At 33.9% G+C, this 18,861-nt stretch overlaps 1 long non-coding RNA gene across 1 annotated transcript in view; it reads left to right on the top strand.

Moving 5' to 3' along the window:
- The first annotated feature begins 2,373 nt into the window (after positions 1–2,373).
- The window catches only part of LOC140619961 (uncharacterized), a 28,432-nt gene continuing 11,944 nt past the window's right edge, over positions 2,374–18,861 (top strand). Inside the window, exon 1 of the long non-coding RNA XR_012019718.1 lies at positions 2,374–3,866. This is a non-coding gene — a long non-coding RNA (uncharacterized lncRNA). The remainder of the gene's footprint in view (positions 3,867–18,861) is intronic.

Raw genomic sequence — 18,861 nt, 5'->3', positions numbered from 1 at the left:
AAAGAGTGTGCACATTTGATGACTAAGCTATTTTACAACTGTAGAAACTAATATTGATGCACATGGTTTTTGCCCATGGATATACAAACGTATTTTCTCCAGTAGAGAGACAAGTGTTTTTTGCCTCACAAAATATAACTCCAAATGTTACATTTTATTATCAAACGTTAGAAACATCACATTTTTTCATTTTATATTAACACGTTTTGTATTCTTTAGTAAGTTCATTTCAATATTCTTGCCTGTACACACATATATAGACAGCATTGTATATATAGCCTATATATATGTTTATATTATATATAACACGCATATTATATATACACATATGCATATACATATACTTTGGTAAGCATTATGAGGTTAACAAACAGAAAGAAATTGAAGTGACTAAATTTAACTGAATGCCCATTACGAGTCAGGATTGGCTCAGCCCTTTTCATATTTAGCCATTTTAATCCTTATCATAACTCTGTGGTAACTACCAATTTTCCCATTTTAAATGATGAAATGAAGAAGGGAATGAATCAATAATAGCTCTGATGTCCTGTGCTCCAGCTATTAAGGAAGAAAGAAGGTCTGAATGTGTCTGACTCCACATCCCTTGTTTCTAAGATCAGGACACTATATATAAGATAATTAAAACAGCTTAAATCAATGAATAGTGTATGATTATTATCTAACCCAGGGTAAAAATGCTTTTTTACAATGACAGGTAAATAACTGACCAAATGACTGATATGTTCATTAATAAGGGCCATTGATAATGATAGTACTCTTGTAAAGAAATCACTAGAAAACAACTTGGATCTTCTGGAAACCAAAGACCATTCTATCATCATTGTTTTGACTGCTTCTTCATTTCCATAACAATTATCTTCTCTGTATACAACAATTTTCCAGCTACATTTATCTGGGATTAACTATTGTATATTCTATCTAAAAAACTGATAAGGGCAACCTTATAATAGGCATAAATAACCTGAAATTTTATTGATTGATTTTTCTTTATTTTTAATTTTAAAAATTGAATTTTATTAGGAAGTACATCATGATAGATGTGTAACATAGAAGGAAGAATGGGTTATTTTTTTTTTTTTAAGATTTTATTTAAGAAAGAGAGAAAGAGAGCACACAAGAGGAGATGGGTGGGCAGAGGGAGAGGGAGAAATAGGCTCCCCTTGATCAGGAAGCCTGATTCAGGGCTCAATCCCAGGACCCTGGGATCATGACCTGAGCCAAAAGAAGATGCTTAACTGACTAAGCACCCCAAGAGTGGGTTTTTCTTTGATAGATCTGCATTGGAATTCTGATTCGAACACCTGTGAACATGGACATGCTGTTTATAGATATGACCTTAATTGCTCTATCCAAAAAATTGGAATGAGAAGTACTATTTGGATTTGAGATAAAGTGAGTAAAAAAGCACCCACAAATATAAATAGGACATTCAATAGGCGGCACCTACATGTGTCAGTTTGGGGTGATATATGGCCTTCAGAATGGGCATCATTGTATGATTATTTCCTTTTATTCTAAAATCTCAAGAGTTTAGCAAAATATCTTTGAGCAAAGTATGTATATATACATACATATATACATATATATATGATCATTCTTATTGGTATATTAGTCAAACATTTCTGTTTTCTTTGAATCTATGCTTATGAAACTATGCTTAAATTTATAGTTTCTATATATGGAAATTTAAGTCTATATAATCCTACAAGGAGACATTTATATGTATTTAAAATTAAAAATTATAGCATATACCTCTCAGTTGTCAAATATTTCCTGAATTTTGGCAATTTTTTTTTCTGCCAAGTTAATTTAACAGATAATATCTAATACTCACTGAATATGTTTCTTATTGTGTAAGTTTTTTAGTTCTAGGAAAAAGGAAATGTCAAGAATTTGTGATTACTTTATGCCTTCGTTAGTTATGTTTATAATGACACTTTCAGTTGGTAATAAACATTCATACAGGTGAGTCTTATTGTGAGTGCATATTTTATTTTCATTTTTAGGCTAATTGCATGCTTTTTTTTTTGTGACTTCACTTGAGCTTGCAAAAGATTCTATCTTTTGACATTCTAAAAAAAAAAAAACAAAATTCTTGCTATCAAGCAGTGTATTAATTCATATTTGGTACATGGAAAGGCAAATTTAAGCAGATGTGAATTATGCCCGTGGTGTGGAATGTATGGAAGGAAATGCATTTCACAAGACTCATAACATTACTAAAACTTGCAATTTGTTAATATTAAGTATCCCTGTGCTCTACAGACAAAGAGATTATCAGAGTAAATTCCGCCCTTACCAATTAAATGTTAATTCACAAAGATATTTCTTACAATGCCAAAAATAGGATTAAATTCGGTGACTCTACGCATGAAGCTATTTGACACATTAATATCTTTGGTTAACTTTTTCATGGTATCATATAAACAACATTTTTGTTGCTGTGGTTTTCAATCTAAGGTAACCCCTCCCTGGTTCTCTAGGCCTAATCAACTTGAAGGAACAGTAAAGAGACAGGCATAATCACAAAATTAATCATTTTTGAGGCCCAACAGGCTGAAACATTGAGATTCCAGGCCTTCCAAGTCTCTCTTGTTCCCTTGATAGAATCTCAGGAGACTCACAAAGCCTCCTGGTGGATGTGAAAATTACCTTGATGTTGCTCTTTGCTTTGTAACCTGGTCACTCTAATCTGCAATCTTGTTGTCCCTGTCACTTACACTGCTGTGTCTGACTGCAATGTTGCCCTCAGGGTTGACCTTGCTGTCACTGTCCAAGTTATTCACTTTGAATTCATAGTTCCTCCTGCAATTAGCTCTTCTTCCCCTCCTCCTCCTCCTCCTTTTCCTCCTCTACTTCCTCTTACTTCTCCTTCCTTTCCCTCACACCTGCCCCTCTTCCCCTGCTGTCCTTCCTCCTACCCATATTCTCTTTCTCCTCCTCCTCTCACTCTTAATCTCTCTCCTTACTGTTTCCTCCACCTCCCTCCCACCCCCCAATTTCTTTATTTGTCTCTTCCTTCTCTTCACTTTCCTTTCCTCTTTTTGGAAACTGGTCTTTAATGAGTGAAAGAGAAAGGCTACAATCAGGGAGTCATGTCAACTATAAAAATAAAGGTATTGAAAAAGAAAGTAATTTTATATTTTTTGAGGCATAAGTACAGTGGCGTAAATGCTTATAGCACAAATACTTTCTGCCAAAGGCCCAGGGAACAAAATTAAGTTGAGATCAATCACACAACTTCCAGAACTTTCTCATGAAAGCCACTGAATATGAAGGATAGTATGTACTGAGTGAGTAACTTTGAACAGGAACTCCACAAGGATTGGTTTCCAGCTGCTCAAGTGTTTAGAGCTCAAAACAAGTGACTGCTCAGTTTGGTCTGGTTTGAGGTCATAAGTTTAATGATGAAGTTTGAACCTCTCCCAGGTGCTGACCATGTTAATAGTAGGATGAGGCCCCAAGGTTCCAGCAGTCATCATGATGATCTCTAGACTTTCTGGTTGTCTGAAACTCATTCTTTTTGTAATCCCTGGAAGGACTCATGGAAACGATGTCTCACAAATCCTTGCATTTCATAACAGGTCATCTGAGGTTTTCATGTTTAAAGATGAGTTTGGCTTGAATATAAAATTTGTGGATCCTGTTTTATTTTCTTCCATATTTAAATTGTGTTACTCCATTGACATCTAGCATAATGTATCACTTTTGAAAAATCTAATAACAGTCTGATTTTCTTTCCTTTTAAGAGATGATCTTTTTGCTGGGAAACAAAAAAGATCTTTGAAGTGTAATACTTTTATAAGAATACAAGTGGATGTTGGGCTTTTTAGGTCCATTTCCAGGTGAGTAGTTTCAGGTCTTTAATTTCTGGGAATGTTTTTTGAGTTATGATTTTCAGCATTTAAAAAAAAAAGATTTTACTTATTTATTTGACAGAGAGAAAGATAGAGAAATACAAGCAGGGGGAGCAGCAGACAGAGGGAAAGGGAAAAGCAAGCTCCCCAAGGAGCAGGGAGCCCGATGTGGGGGGGAGGGGGTCATGGGATCATGACCTGAGCTGAAGGCAGATGTTAACTGAGTCACTCAGGCACCCCGATTTTCAGCATTTTAAATATTGTGTTGCTGTAGGTTTTCTTTTTGGAGATCATTATATGTCCACTGAATTTTCATAATTTATCTTCCATATTTATCGTTATATCTCAAATCCTTTTTTTTTTTTAGATTTATTTCAGAGAGCGAGAGCGAGAGAGAGAGCACACTTAAGCTTGAGTAGGGGCAGGGCAGAGGGAGAGAATCTTCAAGTTGATTCCTTACTGAGAGTAGACCCTGGCATAGAGCTTGATCCTATAACCTATGAGATCACGACATGAGCTGAAACCAAGAGCTGTACACTAAATCAACTGAGCCACCCAGGTGCCCCTCTCAAATCCTTATTGTTACATCTTCATTTCCTTTGCTTTTTAACATTTTTCTCCTTCCCATCTTTTACTTTTCTGAAGGCATCATTTATTGTGCTTATTTGCTATTTTATTTCATTTTATTTATTTCATTTCATTCATTTATTTTTTAATCTCTGAGGTAATATATTCTTTTACTTTCAGTTCTGTCCTAAATGCTGTCATACATATTTTTCTATTTTCTTATTTTAGAAACATCTTATTTCTGAGGTTTTCTAGCTAGTTATGTGTATTTATTGTTTATATATTTCTTATTTTTTAAAGCTCACTTTGGAATGTTAAATTATAGTTTTTAGTTTTATTGTAGGCATGACTTATTGGCTGACTTTCAGTTTTTATAGTAGGGGCATTTTAATTATTTTATTATTTGCAAATGAAAATTGGGAATCTACACAATGATTTTGTCTTGTCCATTTTTTAAATAGAATGTGTACATGGATGGACTTTCAGAAAGGGGAGTTGAGTTATGATCCCCTTTCTAGTTCATCGCTCCAGAGCTTCCTTTTCACAAAATGATAATAATATATGGCCTTTTATTTTCTGGGAATTTCTCATTGTTCTATTTTGCTTAAAGCAAGGCTGTGTATCTCTTCTGTATTTCTTTCCCATATATTGAAATTTTTAGTATTTACTATTTCTAGTTATGTTCTAAACATGAGCAAAATGTGGTTTTATTTGTTCCTTATATGGATTTGTTTTTGAACTAAGTATAAAATCCATACATTTCTGCATAAATGTGCTTTAGCAAAATTTATAGTATTACCAAAAAAAGATCATCTTACCTTTGCACTTTTAAACTAAATTTACATTAGCATTCATAATAGTTTTACATGTTTAAGCTGCAACATAATGAACTTCTAACACCTGTGGTATTATTCCATAAACTGGTTGACAAAAATCCAATCAATTTTGGAAATAACTTATAATTTTATTTGAAACAATTAATAACACATATACAAACAGGAACATAAACTGTGAAGTTATTTTAATATTGGATCCAACATGTTAACAGCTATTGCTTACTTTTTCAATTCAGCATAAGAAAGCTTGTATTTGAAAATGAGTAAACTTAATTTAAAAGAACAATTATTTTATCTAAAAGAAAAGTCGTGCATGACAGGGGAATATGAAAATGCACTTCATTTCTCCCTCTGCCTGTGTCTCTGCCTCTTTCTCTCTCTCCTCTCTGTGTTGCTCATGAATAAATAAATAAAACTTAAAAAAATTTAAAAAAAAAAAGGGGGCAGCCCGGGTGGCTCAGGGGTTTAGCGCTGCCTTCAGCCCAGGGCCTGATTCTGGAGACCTGGGATCGAGTCCCACGTCAGGCTCCCTGCATGGAGCCTGCTTCTCCCTCTGCCTATGTCTCCGCCTCTTTCTCTCTCTCCTCTCTGTGTTGCTCATGAATAAATAAATAAAATCTTAAAAAAAATAAAAAAAAAAGAAAATGCACTTCTTGTGACTTCTTTGTTAAACTGTAGTCTTCAACATGGTCTTGAAATAACTTTCAACTTGGAATAAGATGCTAATGGTTCTGTTGTAAATTTGTTTTGGTTTTCATATTGTCATGATAACCTTAAGACTCTATAGTGAATGACATGTATCCATGAATCTTTTGTGAAAGTTATACATCCATCATCAACGTTTTGAGACACATAAATTTAACTTTGCATTAAGCATAAGCATTCGTATTTTTATTTCTTTGTCAAAAGGGTTTATTGCAAAAAATAAAGGTGATGTATTTCTACCATACAATGAATGACAGAATTATTGAAGTAGGTGCATTCCAACTAATTATCTATAGTCTATAGTATGATACTTTACCTCTATATCTTACAAATACATCCCATGATTTCCCTCAGTATCCAAAAACCACATCAACTGGCAACTTTGCACAAATTTCAGGTTGAGGTATGGTCCACCGATTGGTGGTCTGGCAGTATGGTATATTTTATAGGCCAAAACACGAGAAAAGGCAAAACTGGCTGGTATGTAAATGGCTTACAAAAGCACCCAGCATCAAATGTTCCTCTCCTCACCCCTGAGCTCTGGAAAGAGCCTTCATCTACTCCTCACAGAGTATATTTATCAGTAAATACCTTGCATGTTTTCATAGAGTATATTATTAGTTACATTGAATCTGGAAAGGAACAGGCAAAGGTAATATAACTAAATTCATTGCACATGCTCTGACACGATGCTGTACAGACCATGGAGGTTTCTAGAAGTACTAGAGATACTTTACTGAATTTACTGCAACTATTGGGAATCATTGAAAAACATGAAACAAATAAGATACTTTCTAAACCAAACACCAGGACAATAGGTGTAAGCTGGGACATTCATTCCTTACCAAACTGGCATGTCTGGTCAACACATGAGTTCCTCTACATGCATAGCTTTGTTTCTGGGCTTTCCATTCCCTTCTGAACTATTGCTTGAGCTGATAGCCCGAACAAGCTGCCACTGTGTCTGTTCAGTACAGGAGCCCAGCTGCCATGGGCTTCTGTTCTGGTTCCTATTGGGACTCAGGTTTTATAGACATCTCTCTCTTGGTTTTGATTCTGGGTGAATTTTTGGTTTTCTGTTTTTATATTTTATCAATCTTTATTATATACTTGGGGCATAGTGCAAGTGTCAAAGTATATTTATTTGCTATCTTGAGTAGAACTCTCAGAATTTTTTGCAGTGAAAATCCTTAATTTTTTAAATTCTGTAATATAAAAAATGCTAAAGAATAAAACATCTCTTTTATAAATTAATATAAATTCATCACCAAATTACTTACCTTTAATTAACAAAAATCCTAGAGGTTCGGGATCCCTGGGTGGCTCAGCGGTTGAGCGCCTGCCTTCAGCCCTGGGCGTGATCCTGGAGTCCTGGGATCGAGTCCCAAGTCAGGCTCCCAGCATGGAGCCTGCTTCTCCCTCTGCCTGTGTCTCTGCCTCTCTCTCTCTCTTGCTCTGTGTCTTTCATGAATAAATAATTAAAATCTTAAAAAAAAATAAAAAAATGTTTAAAAAATTCTGGAGGTTCTACGGTCTTTAAAAAATGAAATAAATTTTTTAGAAAACATTAATATGAAAGAATCATAGTAAAATGGAAGTAAATTTCACTTTGACCATTTTCATTTATATATTTAGTTTTCATTGTAAAATTTTTTTTTTTTTGGAATAACAATAATTCTGGTGGTTGCAATGCTAAATTATAAAATTTCTTACTGGCATATAATTGGAAATTTAACTTCTCTTACTTCACATTAAGCATGCATTTCTTCTATTATTTTATTCAATATGAAAATATATGGACTAATGAACGTGGAATCACCTGAACAAAATAATAATGAGAAATCTAATTATTAACAAATTGTGCTTTACCTTTTGCTATACTTTCTTGAAGAATTTTGTATGGAGTACTTAAAAGTAAAATGAATTTGAATAATTTATGTTATACAAAGAGGAGCATATTAGTCTTAAAATAATAAGACCTACATCCATGCTTTTCTCCTATTAATAATGAAAACATAAAACTTTCAAATAATCATTCAATTTGTGGATTTTCAAAAATATTATTTTTCTGATATATATTGGAGCTTTAGGTTTGGAAGATTTGGAAGTATATCATTTGCTTACAATAAGCTGGCTCAGTCCTTCATTTCATTAGTTAAATAAAAATAGTAATTATTATGATCGAATAACAGAATTTGGGTATAGTGTGAAGACATTCTTACTGGAAATAGTGTGATTAATGTCCTGAATTTGAAATGTTCAAGTTAATAGCAGTTATTTTAGTTTGAAAATACTGTTCTTGATATGATGAGCAATAAGAAGATAGGAAACAGAGATAGGAGACTGATTATGGAAGACTTTGAATGCTAGACAAAGGGCTTTGGCCTTTACTCCATTGGCAAATGGGAGGATAAAAAGGTTTGTGTGTAGGAGAATGTCATGATCAGATTTGTTATTCAATGAGATAAATATGTTGGAAAAGGAAGTGAGAGACCATTTAGAAAGCTAGGATTCTATGAGAGGTAAAGAGTGGGTATTTGTGGAAATAAAGAAGAGAGAATAGATAGAAAAATATTGTGAAGTTAAAATGAGAAAATGAGAGACCTCATAAAGGGATTATTTAAAAGGCAAAGAAAAGATTGATTTTGAGCCTGGGTGATGAGAAGGTGATGGTATCAATAGGAGAAATTTGTCACATACAAATAAATATGGTTAGAAAATGAAGATGCTGAGTTCAGTGTTGAACACGTTTAACTTGTGTTATTGAAAGGATGTATAAGTAATTGCCATTAGGCTGTTGAAAATGTGACTGATTATTTGTATCTTCATATGGACACTTGCAAAAGCAATCCAAAGCTTCCCTTGAAATCCAAGAGTAAATTATATTAGTATAACTGTTGGGAAGCACAATCAAAATGTAATTTACAAAATATGTATTTTGTAGTACACTTTGCATTCTTTAAATTCTAATATAAGGGACTCACTATATATTCAGTAAACATTTGGGCAAGCTCAAGTAGTTGGGATTCAGCAGATGTACCACCACCATTGCCAACTACTTAAATTGAGGACCAATTATAGTGCCTGGTATATGGTAGATCCTCATGGATGAGGATGAAAGGATTGATCAATGGATCAATGAGCACACTTTTTATCTTTTTAAAACTTCAGAAGTCATTTGTGTTTCCTCTTTTGGTGTAGTGTTAGAAGAGAATCTGATGGGAATACATGATGAAAATTTGAAAAATAAAATTACATTGCTTAAATATAACTAGAATATCCTTGATTGGGCAGGTTGAAGCACAGGAGGCATTGAAGGTTGATCCAAAGATTTATGAAGCTGCAGTGTTTTTTCATTTTTTAATTTATATAACTATATGAAATATAAAGGAAATGAATGATATAAGTTATATATTCTTTAGTAAAATATGAAGCCATAATTATTATTAGAATTAAACATTTTCCCAGAAAATTGTCAATGTTATTTATGTCTATGCATATATAGGTAATTATTTAGGTGCCAAAAGGAAAAAAAATAAAAAATTTTTAAAGATGATATGATTCGTATACATTTCTGCCTGATTACAGGAAGAAGTAAAAAAAAGACTGTAGTCAGTCCTCTATATTCTATGGTTCTCTAGTCCTTGGTGCTTTGCAGTTATTGGAGTTCATTTTAAATGCTTGAGTATGGATGGCATCATAAAGCTGATAGTAAATCTCATGATCTCCTAAAAAGCACTTGCAAATCAAGAGATAGGAATGGTAGTAATTTATAAGGTCTGATGTACCAAATACTATCTAGAACTGTGCGAGTGTTAAAGGTTGAATTGTGTCCTCCCTCCCCACACATAAAAGGTTATGCTGAAGTCCTAACCCCTGGTGTGTCAGAATGTGGCCTTATTTGGAAGTAGGGCCATTGCAGATGTAATTAGTTAGAATGAAGACACAGTGGAGTATGGAGGGCTCCTAATCCCATATCACAGGTGTCCTTATAAGAAGAAGGCAATGTGAAGACAGACACACAGGAAGAATGTCACATGCTGATAAAAGCAGAGATTGAGGATATGCAGTTGAAAGCCTAGGAATGCCAAAGATTGCTGGCTGGCTACCAGAAACTAATATGTGGCAAGTAAAGTTTCCCTTGCAGGTCTCAGAGAGAGTGTGGTTTTGCTCACACCTTGATCTTGGACTTCTACCCTCCAGAACTGGAAGACGATACATGCCTGTTGTTTTAAAGCACCTAATATGGAAGCCCCAGGAAACTAATATAGAGAGTAAAATACATCGTGGGTATATCACATCATTGTTTTTAGTGCCTTGCATGTCTATATTACCTTTTTATGGAAGTGACAGCTGAGTATGGGTGACCACAAACCTGTACTTTCAGAATTTCTTGTATTTTGGGAAACTATGACCCAAATACCAGGTTAGTATTCTAACAATGTCCCTTGACATTTATTTCCAGATATTTCTTGTCAACTCTATCTCCTATTTGTTTTTAAAAGGTGCAGCTACTGTTAAGAACTGCCTATGTTTCTATGAATCATTTAATGCCATTGAAGACTAGGCCTAAGGAGATGGCATATCGAATTCACTTTAGGTTTAAGCAGCTTGGCAATAGCTTTTGAAAGGAATGACCGGGTGGAGTTTTCTGTGATAATGAGAATCCATCATATATTATGAAATATGACATATTTATTACTTTTCATACTCATTAGTTATTATGTAAAATCATTTGACATGAAAAATATGGTCATTAATACTTCCCTTGCTTGAATTTTGAGATATATTAATTAATTTTGATTTCCTAGGGCTATGCTAGTTCAAATAATTATTTGGGGACATTTTTTTGTATGATATTCTTACAGACAATCCCAATATCTATTGAACATTCCCCTTACATTTTATTTTTCTAGAAATATATGAACATGAACCTTAATTTCACAGATTTGCTATTGGAGAGTAATATTAAAGACTCGTCAATAATCAACAGCTAGTTAGTAAATAATAAATGTCATTTATCCTTTTAACATCTTTTAACTATTTAGTAAATAATAAATGTCATTTATCCTTTTAACATGTTTTATGTAAAAGATTTCTGTTTCTTCCATGACTCTCTTTTCCTGTCCATTGCTAGCTTTAGAAGAAAAATAACTGTATTTCAAGATTTTCTCAGACAAAACTGGAAACTTCATATATCCTTGTTCCTCTGAAAACATATTCTTGCTTACAATTATCTCTAGCTTGATATTTGATGCTGTTACAGAGATGATAAATATTGAGCTAGTTTCTCCAATTCCTCTATCTTTGTAGATAGAGAATTTTAAAGAATTTGGAAACATAGAAGTTGTAGAAACTATGACATCATGTACTGTTAAGACTATTGATTGCTCTTCTGTGCATAAATAAGAAAAATGCACTGAATAATGGTTCCTTTCCATATATGTGTGTGTGTATGTGTGTGTGTGTGTGTGTGTGTGAATAACTGATGTGTATAGCTTCTCACTCACACAAAAGTACTGAATGAAATATCTCTTTTTTTAAGAAAGGAAAGTACCAATGATTTTGATACATTTTGAAGGTCAGTAATGTTCAGCATAGAGCAATATGCGGAGAACAATAGCTCCTTAGAGAGTGGAAAACATGGTACTCTCATTATCCATAATCTCAGCTGGTCACCATAGTAACAGCATTTTATTTTCCAAGATGTAAGCCTTTATAGTTCTGTAGAATTCACTTCCTAGGCCTGCAGACACATCAGCGGCATCTAGTGGCTGAGACCTCAGCTGAAGTGTTTGCGCTTTACCGCTTGCTATGTTACATTGAAAAACTGATGGCTTGCACATGTGGCTGACGATGCTTTATATCTTTCAGTCATCATAATGGGTGACCAGAATTTTTCAGAGAAACATTTGTGGGTTACCTACAAAAAAGGTTGGAAATGTAAGCAAAAGGAAATTATTTTACTAATACTCTTATTGTAAAGGGGGGAATTGGGGAGTATAGAGGCATTGTGTGTTCTAAGAAGGAAGTTGGAAAAGGGCAATTTCCTGAGATAATGAAATGACTACTCAGAGAATGTGTGGGACTACTTTCTGGAACCCCTAGACTTGTTAAAGATTAAAAAGTTTATTAATGAATTCTGATAGTAATTAAATCATGTTTACCCACTTTTATTTTCTGATCATGTATCTGTCCTTTGTGATTTTTAGAAGTTTATACGATAGTGGTTATTATATATTTCATAGATATAATTATATTTCTGAAATATATAAAGTATGTTTCAAAGTCGAACCTAATTTGGATAGTGAATGGGGCAATTAAGAAATTTCATTTAGTGTCCAGGGAGATAGTATGGGGTTCATAAAAGGCATGCACAGTGGGTTGAGACCCAGGAGTGTCCTGCTCCTACCACATCCTAGATTATAAGTGTTCTTTCTTTCTTTCTTTCTTTCTTTCTTTCTTTCTTTCTTTCTTTCTTTCTTTCTTTCTTTCTTTCTTTCTTTCTTTCTTTCTTTCTTTCTTCTTTCTTTCTTTCTTTCTTTCTTTCTTTCTTTCTTTCTTTCTTTCTTCTTTTTCTTCTTCTTCTTCTTCTTCTTCTTCTTCTTTCTTCTTTCTTTCTTTCTTTCTTTCTTTCTTTCTTTCTTTCTTTCTTTCTTTCCTTCCTTCCTTCCTTCCTCCCTCCCTCCCTCCCTCCCTCCCTCCCTCCCTCCCTCTCTCTCCTTCCTTCCTTCCTTCCTTCCTTCCTTCCTTCCTTCCTTCCTTCCTTCCTCCCTCCCTCCCTCCCTCCCTCTCTCTCTCTCTCTTTCTTTCTTTCTTTCTTTCTTTCTTTCTTTCTTTCTTTCTTTCTTTCTTCTTCTCTTTCTTCCTTTCTTTTTTTTATAATAAGTATTCTTGGGCAAAAGCTACGGCTGTGGTTCTCAACTTTGGCTGCATATTAGGAGAAAATATCAGTACCCAGATTCCATCTTGGACCAATTAAAATAGAATTTCCAGGAGTAGAGCTTGAGCATGACTTGAAAATAAAATCTGAGTAACCACATCTCAGAATCTCCTGAGGAGCTTTGTAACAATATACCATCACACCATCACTGTGGTCTAACTTGAACCTTATTCCTAGTTGTGTAAGACACTGATCATCAGCATCACTTGGGAACTTGTTAGGAATTAGTACACATTTAAATTGAGAAGTAATGAAAACCCATAGAGATTCTAATTCAGAAAATCTGAGGCAAGTCTGGGAATTTTTTTTTTTTTTTTTAGGTTGGCCATTTCTGTGTCTGTTTAGTTTCCTGTTTTAACTGAGGCTATGACCTGAAAGTTACCAGGAGGGTTAATTAAAGACACTTAGGTAGACTGCAATACACTGTATAAATGACACTCATTTATTCATTAAGTTAACCAATATTTACTGTGTACCTATTATGTTCCAGTAGAGTAACAGGGATACACAAAAGAGCTGACATGGGTGATGTATAGGACTGAAATCAGTATTGGGAGTAGGTACTTCTCAGTTCATAAATGCTTTTCTAAAATTATTCACTTGCTTATCTTAGGCATATCACAGAAATGTTAACATTTTAAAAGAACCTGAAAAAATGTTCTTTTTAAATTCATAAAATGAGAGCTAAACGTTTATTGTGTATCCAAATCTGTATTTATCTTAGTGAAGTTATTTTTAAAGGAATATACAACATATCTTGCCTTTAAGAAATGTACATTTTAGACAGATTGTTAAAGTACATTAATAAAGTAACCAAAGGATAATACTGGAATAAAATTATATGGAACTAATTATACATTTTTTACTGATGATATACATTTTTGAGGAAAGTGATCAGGTGTTTCTTTTTTTTTTTATGGAGAATTGTGTGCAAAAGATTTATTGAGAAGCTCTCTTGGGAGCAACATCTGTGAGGGAATGAGAAAAGCAGGACCGAGCAGAGGGAGTTATCATAATGAGATGCATTCGTACCAGATAACTCATCTCACTCCACAGGGAACTCTGATGTTAAGAGAGTCCTTCAATGATGTCCCCAGTTGGGGCCACGACAAGCCTTTGTTCCCCGCATCAGACAGTACTGGATGTGAGCTGCCTCCAGGAAGAGGGTATAAACTTGGGAAAAGCAACCCCCTTTGGCTAAAGGCAACTTTGGTCTCAAATTTGAGACACCAGCAGCCAATACTCAAGGCAGCTCTCAGAGTGAATTCTTCATTTCTGAAGGGTGGATTCTGAACCATGAATCCTATTTATTCCAAAAGCACTGGTCTGTTTAAAAATACTAAGTGTTTCCCTTAATCCAACTTTCAGATCATCTCACACAGACCTATTCTATATGTTAAGACTTATCTTTTGGGGCTTTCTGAATAAAATCTTTTGCCCAAGCAAAATTGGCAAGCTAGAATCTTTCTGGAACGTGTCTCACACCCTCTCAGGCTGTGCTTTTGGTCTCTTCTGACCACTTCCCTGAAATTTCCTGGACTGTTTTTCTTCACCTTTCTTGGCCAATTCATTAGTTTAACAATTGATTTAAGTACCATTTGCTTATGAAAACAGCTAAGATAAGCTTCTCAAACTTGAATGTGCATATAAATCACAAGATCTGGGCATCTGCTAAAACTCAGATTCTGATTCAGTAGGTCTGGAGTAGAGTCTGAGGGTCTGCATTTCTAAGAAATTAACCATGCTGGTAGTCATTGAAGAAATCTACCTTGTTTGTACTTTAGTAGTATTTTTATCTATAGCATCTTTTATTGCATATAGCTTATCCTTTTGTAGAATGTTTTTATTTTGTATTAGTATAAATTAGCATATAGCAATCGCTATGATGTAAATATAAATATATAATATATAATTTATATTACTATAAATAATTTATTTATATAATATATATTTTATATTTATTTTATTTTTTTATATTTTATATTTATATAAAATAATTTATATATTATATATATATTTCTCCCAGCACTTAGCATAATGCTAGTATTTATTAAGGACTCTATATATATGTTGATTGATTTTGAAAGAAAGGACTAACAGGTAGTTAATGATTTTTCAAGTTGAGCATGTGAGCTTTCAGGGTTTTGTAATGTCATGCCTGCTGAATGATAACTACTGGCAATGGCTTTTTATGAGGCCCCGTAAAGCTGTCCCGGTTCTACTCCTCCCCACCCTGAACTGACCATCACATCAGATCAGAAAAAAAGTTGCCATGTCCTTAAAAATGCTCAAGGGCACAGAAAATTTTAAAAAATGCAGCCAAAGACTCAGATGTTCTTAATTCCCATATTGTAAACCTAGTTTCTCTATTTCCTCTAGCTTCCAAAGAACAGTGCAATAATACATCCAGGGATACCTATTTCTGGTGAGAAGTAAACATATTATACCTACAGAACATCAACCAAACAATAGTTTTAAGCCTATTTCTAGGTAATATTTGGCATTAACATTTGATCGATTGTTATAACTAAATGACTGTTCCAATTTTTTAATCCTAATTCCATTTCTCTATTCAAATCCCTATTCACTATCCATATACTCTCATTATTTTATTGTTTTACTCTTGGTAAAAATGGACACTAGAAACTATAGCTCTTTCCTTGACTGATTTAAAAAAATTCATCAGAATGGGTATTTGCATAATCTAGAAATCATATGTGTTGACGGTAAGCATGTTGAAACTTCTCATTAGATGATTGCAAGTCATAAGTTTGCTGCTGAACCTGTGTCTGTTAATGGTGTAATGCTTCACAACTGACTGACTTGGGCCATTGTCCAGGTGGATGTTTTGCCTTTGTGATCATTATAATTTTATATATATTGGTATAAAGTTGTTGGTATTCAAACTACGAAAGAATTCTAAAGATGTTTCTCAGTGTGCTTCAAATTCGTTGGGAAGCCAAGAGAGTTAATACTAAATATTTGATGAGGTACAATAATTTGAAAGAACTCTAATAAGCCCTTTTAGTCAAAGACTACAGAATTGTGATGAGTATTTCTTGTTACTGGTTGACAGCATATGTATACTCATAAATTGGTTATTTTGTTGGAAACTTGAGCAGCAAGCATAGCTGTGCATATTGATGCTATTATACAAATCAAATATGTTTAAAGAGACTAGGTTAACAGAGTCTCAATATTAAAAGGCTATGGTTGACTCTTTCTCTTGGTCTTAATTTCTGTGTCTCTTTATAATTGATTAATGTTCATTGGTAGACTAAGTATGAATAATTTATGATTCACATAGCTGCTGGCTTATTAATTGTTTAATTTCAGAGAAAGTAACTATATATTAAGGAAATTCAAGTTGTCACTCTGAGTAGCCAAGTGAATTTATACACTTTGTTACTGTATAGTCCAGAAATAGTATATCAGACATACACTCTGTATTTTCTACAGTGCTTAAAAAGAAGAATGCTAATGAAATATTGAAGAGATTTTTAAAAGTAAAAAGAAGCAAATGACTTGGCATGTCTGAGGACTGCATGCTCTGAGTATTTTTTTTCCTCTATAAAATTTCTTCTGCCTCAGTGATTCTATATAACATGCCAACCATAAAATGAAGTTAATTGATGAATGATGCTTATTCTTTAGAAGAAAATATAATTAAATATAGAAAAGAAAGTTGTAATTAACTTTAGATATATTACAATTTCTTTGGAGTTTGAGCAAATGATTAAAAGATACATATGATAAATTTGTTTTCTTTAGCTATATGCATCAAAAAACATTGCTGTCTTTAAAAAACATATTATTCTAAAAAAAACATATTATTCTCATAATGGTTATGTCTCTACATTTATTGTTGAAAACCAAAGGCTGGTATAAATTGCACTAAAACGAATGTTGATGGGCTTTTCCTGTTTGGTAGAATATATATATTTTAAATATTTATTTATTTTTGAGAGACAGAGAGAGAGAGGGGCAGAGATATAGGCAGAGGGAGAAGCAGGCTTCATGCAAGGAGCCCGATGTGGGACTCAATCCCAGAACTCCAGGATCATGTCCTGAGCCAAAGGCAGACACACTCAACTGCTGAGCCACCCAGGTGTCCCAGTAAAATATTTTCAAATAAACCTAAAAGATGAAAATTTTAATCAGTATCAAAGTGATCTCAGTGAAGCTGAGGAATGTAAATTTGAAACTTTTACTTTCCTGAAACATAGCTTTTAATATTTGGGGACAAGATTTTGAGAAATGAGCAATAAAATTGACTTTGTCTATCTTTAAAATATTTTGACTCTGTGACCAAAGTCAGTTTCATATTAGGAAGTGCAGGTAATGCTTTTCCTAAGGTGACGTCTATTTGCGTATGGGACAAGAAGAAATAGAATAATTTTAATGACTTCTGCTAGCCCTCATCTCTTTCATGCATTTAGCACAAATCATTCCAGAGCTTTGGATGAGTTTCTATAGAGACCACAGAGCTAAGCTGTGGAAGGGAGCCTGCATTTAATGTTGGCACTATAGTAAACATTCCCCCTTTCATGTATCCCTTTAGAGAATTGGGAAGAAAGAGGAACACAGGATGCTATGTGATCTTATAAAATGAAAGAGAAAAGAACAAAATAATATGTATATATCGAGAAAGGAGGAATGAATGGCAATTTAGTTATCTTGGTTATGTTTGAACAGGTCTCACTTTTCCTGGTAGACTGAGCTCCTTAAGGGCATGATGGCCCATGTTTAATTTAGCTTTGTATAATATATTTTTTTCATGAATAAAATATGGTTGTAGTCTGACATCCGCTTAGATCTCTACAATGTCATATCTAAATCATTTCTACTTCTCCTAATGTTAGACTCACTTCCTCTTACTTTGCTCTCTTATATTACCAAATGTCCTCAACTTCATGCAGACCCATCTCCTATACACATCAATTTAAAAATTAAGGCATTATTTTTACTCTTTTGCCCAAGGCTAAACTTTGCATTGGTGCAATTGATTGCTTTCTCCCAAGCATTGCTCTATCATTTATTTTCTCTCTTACTTTAAGAACTTTTCCCTCTCTTGTGGCTACTTCTGAGCTTAATAATAAGCTCCGTAATAAAACAATCAAGTGAAAAATTAATAAATAAGCCTACTTTGAGCGGGTATCTTAGCTCCAGCTATTACTACATCTTCTTCCTGCATCATCTTTTTGTTTGTTTCTTAGTTTAAGATTTCACTTATTAATTTGAAAGAGAGGGGGATCAGGGGGAGGGGCAGAGAGAGAGAGAGAGAGAGAGAGAGAGGGAGAGGCAGACTCCCTGCTGAGCACAGAGCAGGGCTCCACCCAAGGACCCCAGGACCCAGGATGTCAGGACCCCAAGATCACAACCTGAGGCAAAGGCAGACTGTTAAGGGACTAAGCCACTCAGGTGCCTCTGGATCATCTAATTTTGTAAAGAAAGTCAATACTCTGTTTCCATTTCCTTTCTTCACATTTGTTTCTCGATGTATTACAAACTGATTTTACTATTGCTGATGCTTTGATAAAGATTACTCTTGACTTGTAGATTCTGGGATCCAATAGTTACCCTTTTTTAGCCCTGTCTTCCTGGATCTCTTTGCTGAATGTGGCAGTTTGATTCTCTTATTTTTAGAATTTCTTTTTAAATTATAAATGGTGCTCAAAAAAATAAATTATAAATGGTGCTCAAATGTTTTCTTCTTCCTTTTTTTTTTATCCAACTGTGCCTTTTGTTTAGTTGCTCTAGATTTCTCCTTTGTGATTTGTACATATGCCTTGTTGATTTTCTTACTGATTTGCAGTATATTTAGAACATACTTCAGATTCCAATTTGTTGTTATTGATATGAGCTGCAAATACTGTCTTCTAGTTAAATACTTTTTTTTTTCTTAAAGAACTGGCTATAGATTTTAACTTCT

This window comes from Canis lupus, chromosome 28, assembly GCF_048164855.1.
Source record: "Canis lupus baileyi chromosome 28, mCanLup2.hap1, whole genome shotgun sequence".
NCBI classification, from domain to species: domain Eukaryota; kingdom Metazoa; phylum Chordata; class Mammalia; order Carnivora; family Canidae; genus Canis; species Canis lupus.
Note: the sequence above shows the minus strand (reverse complement) of the source record. Positions and strands in the feature narration are given on the sequence as shown.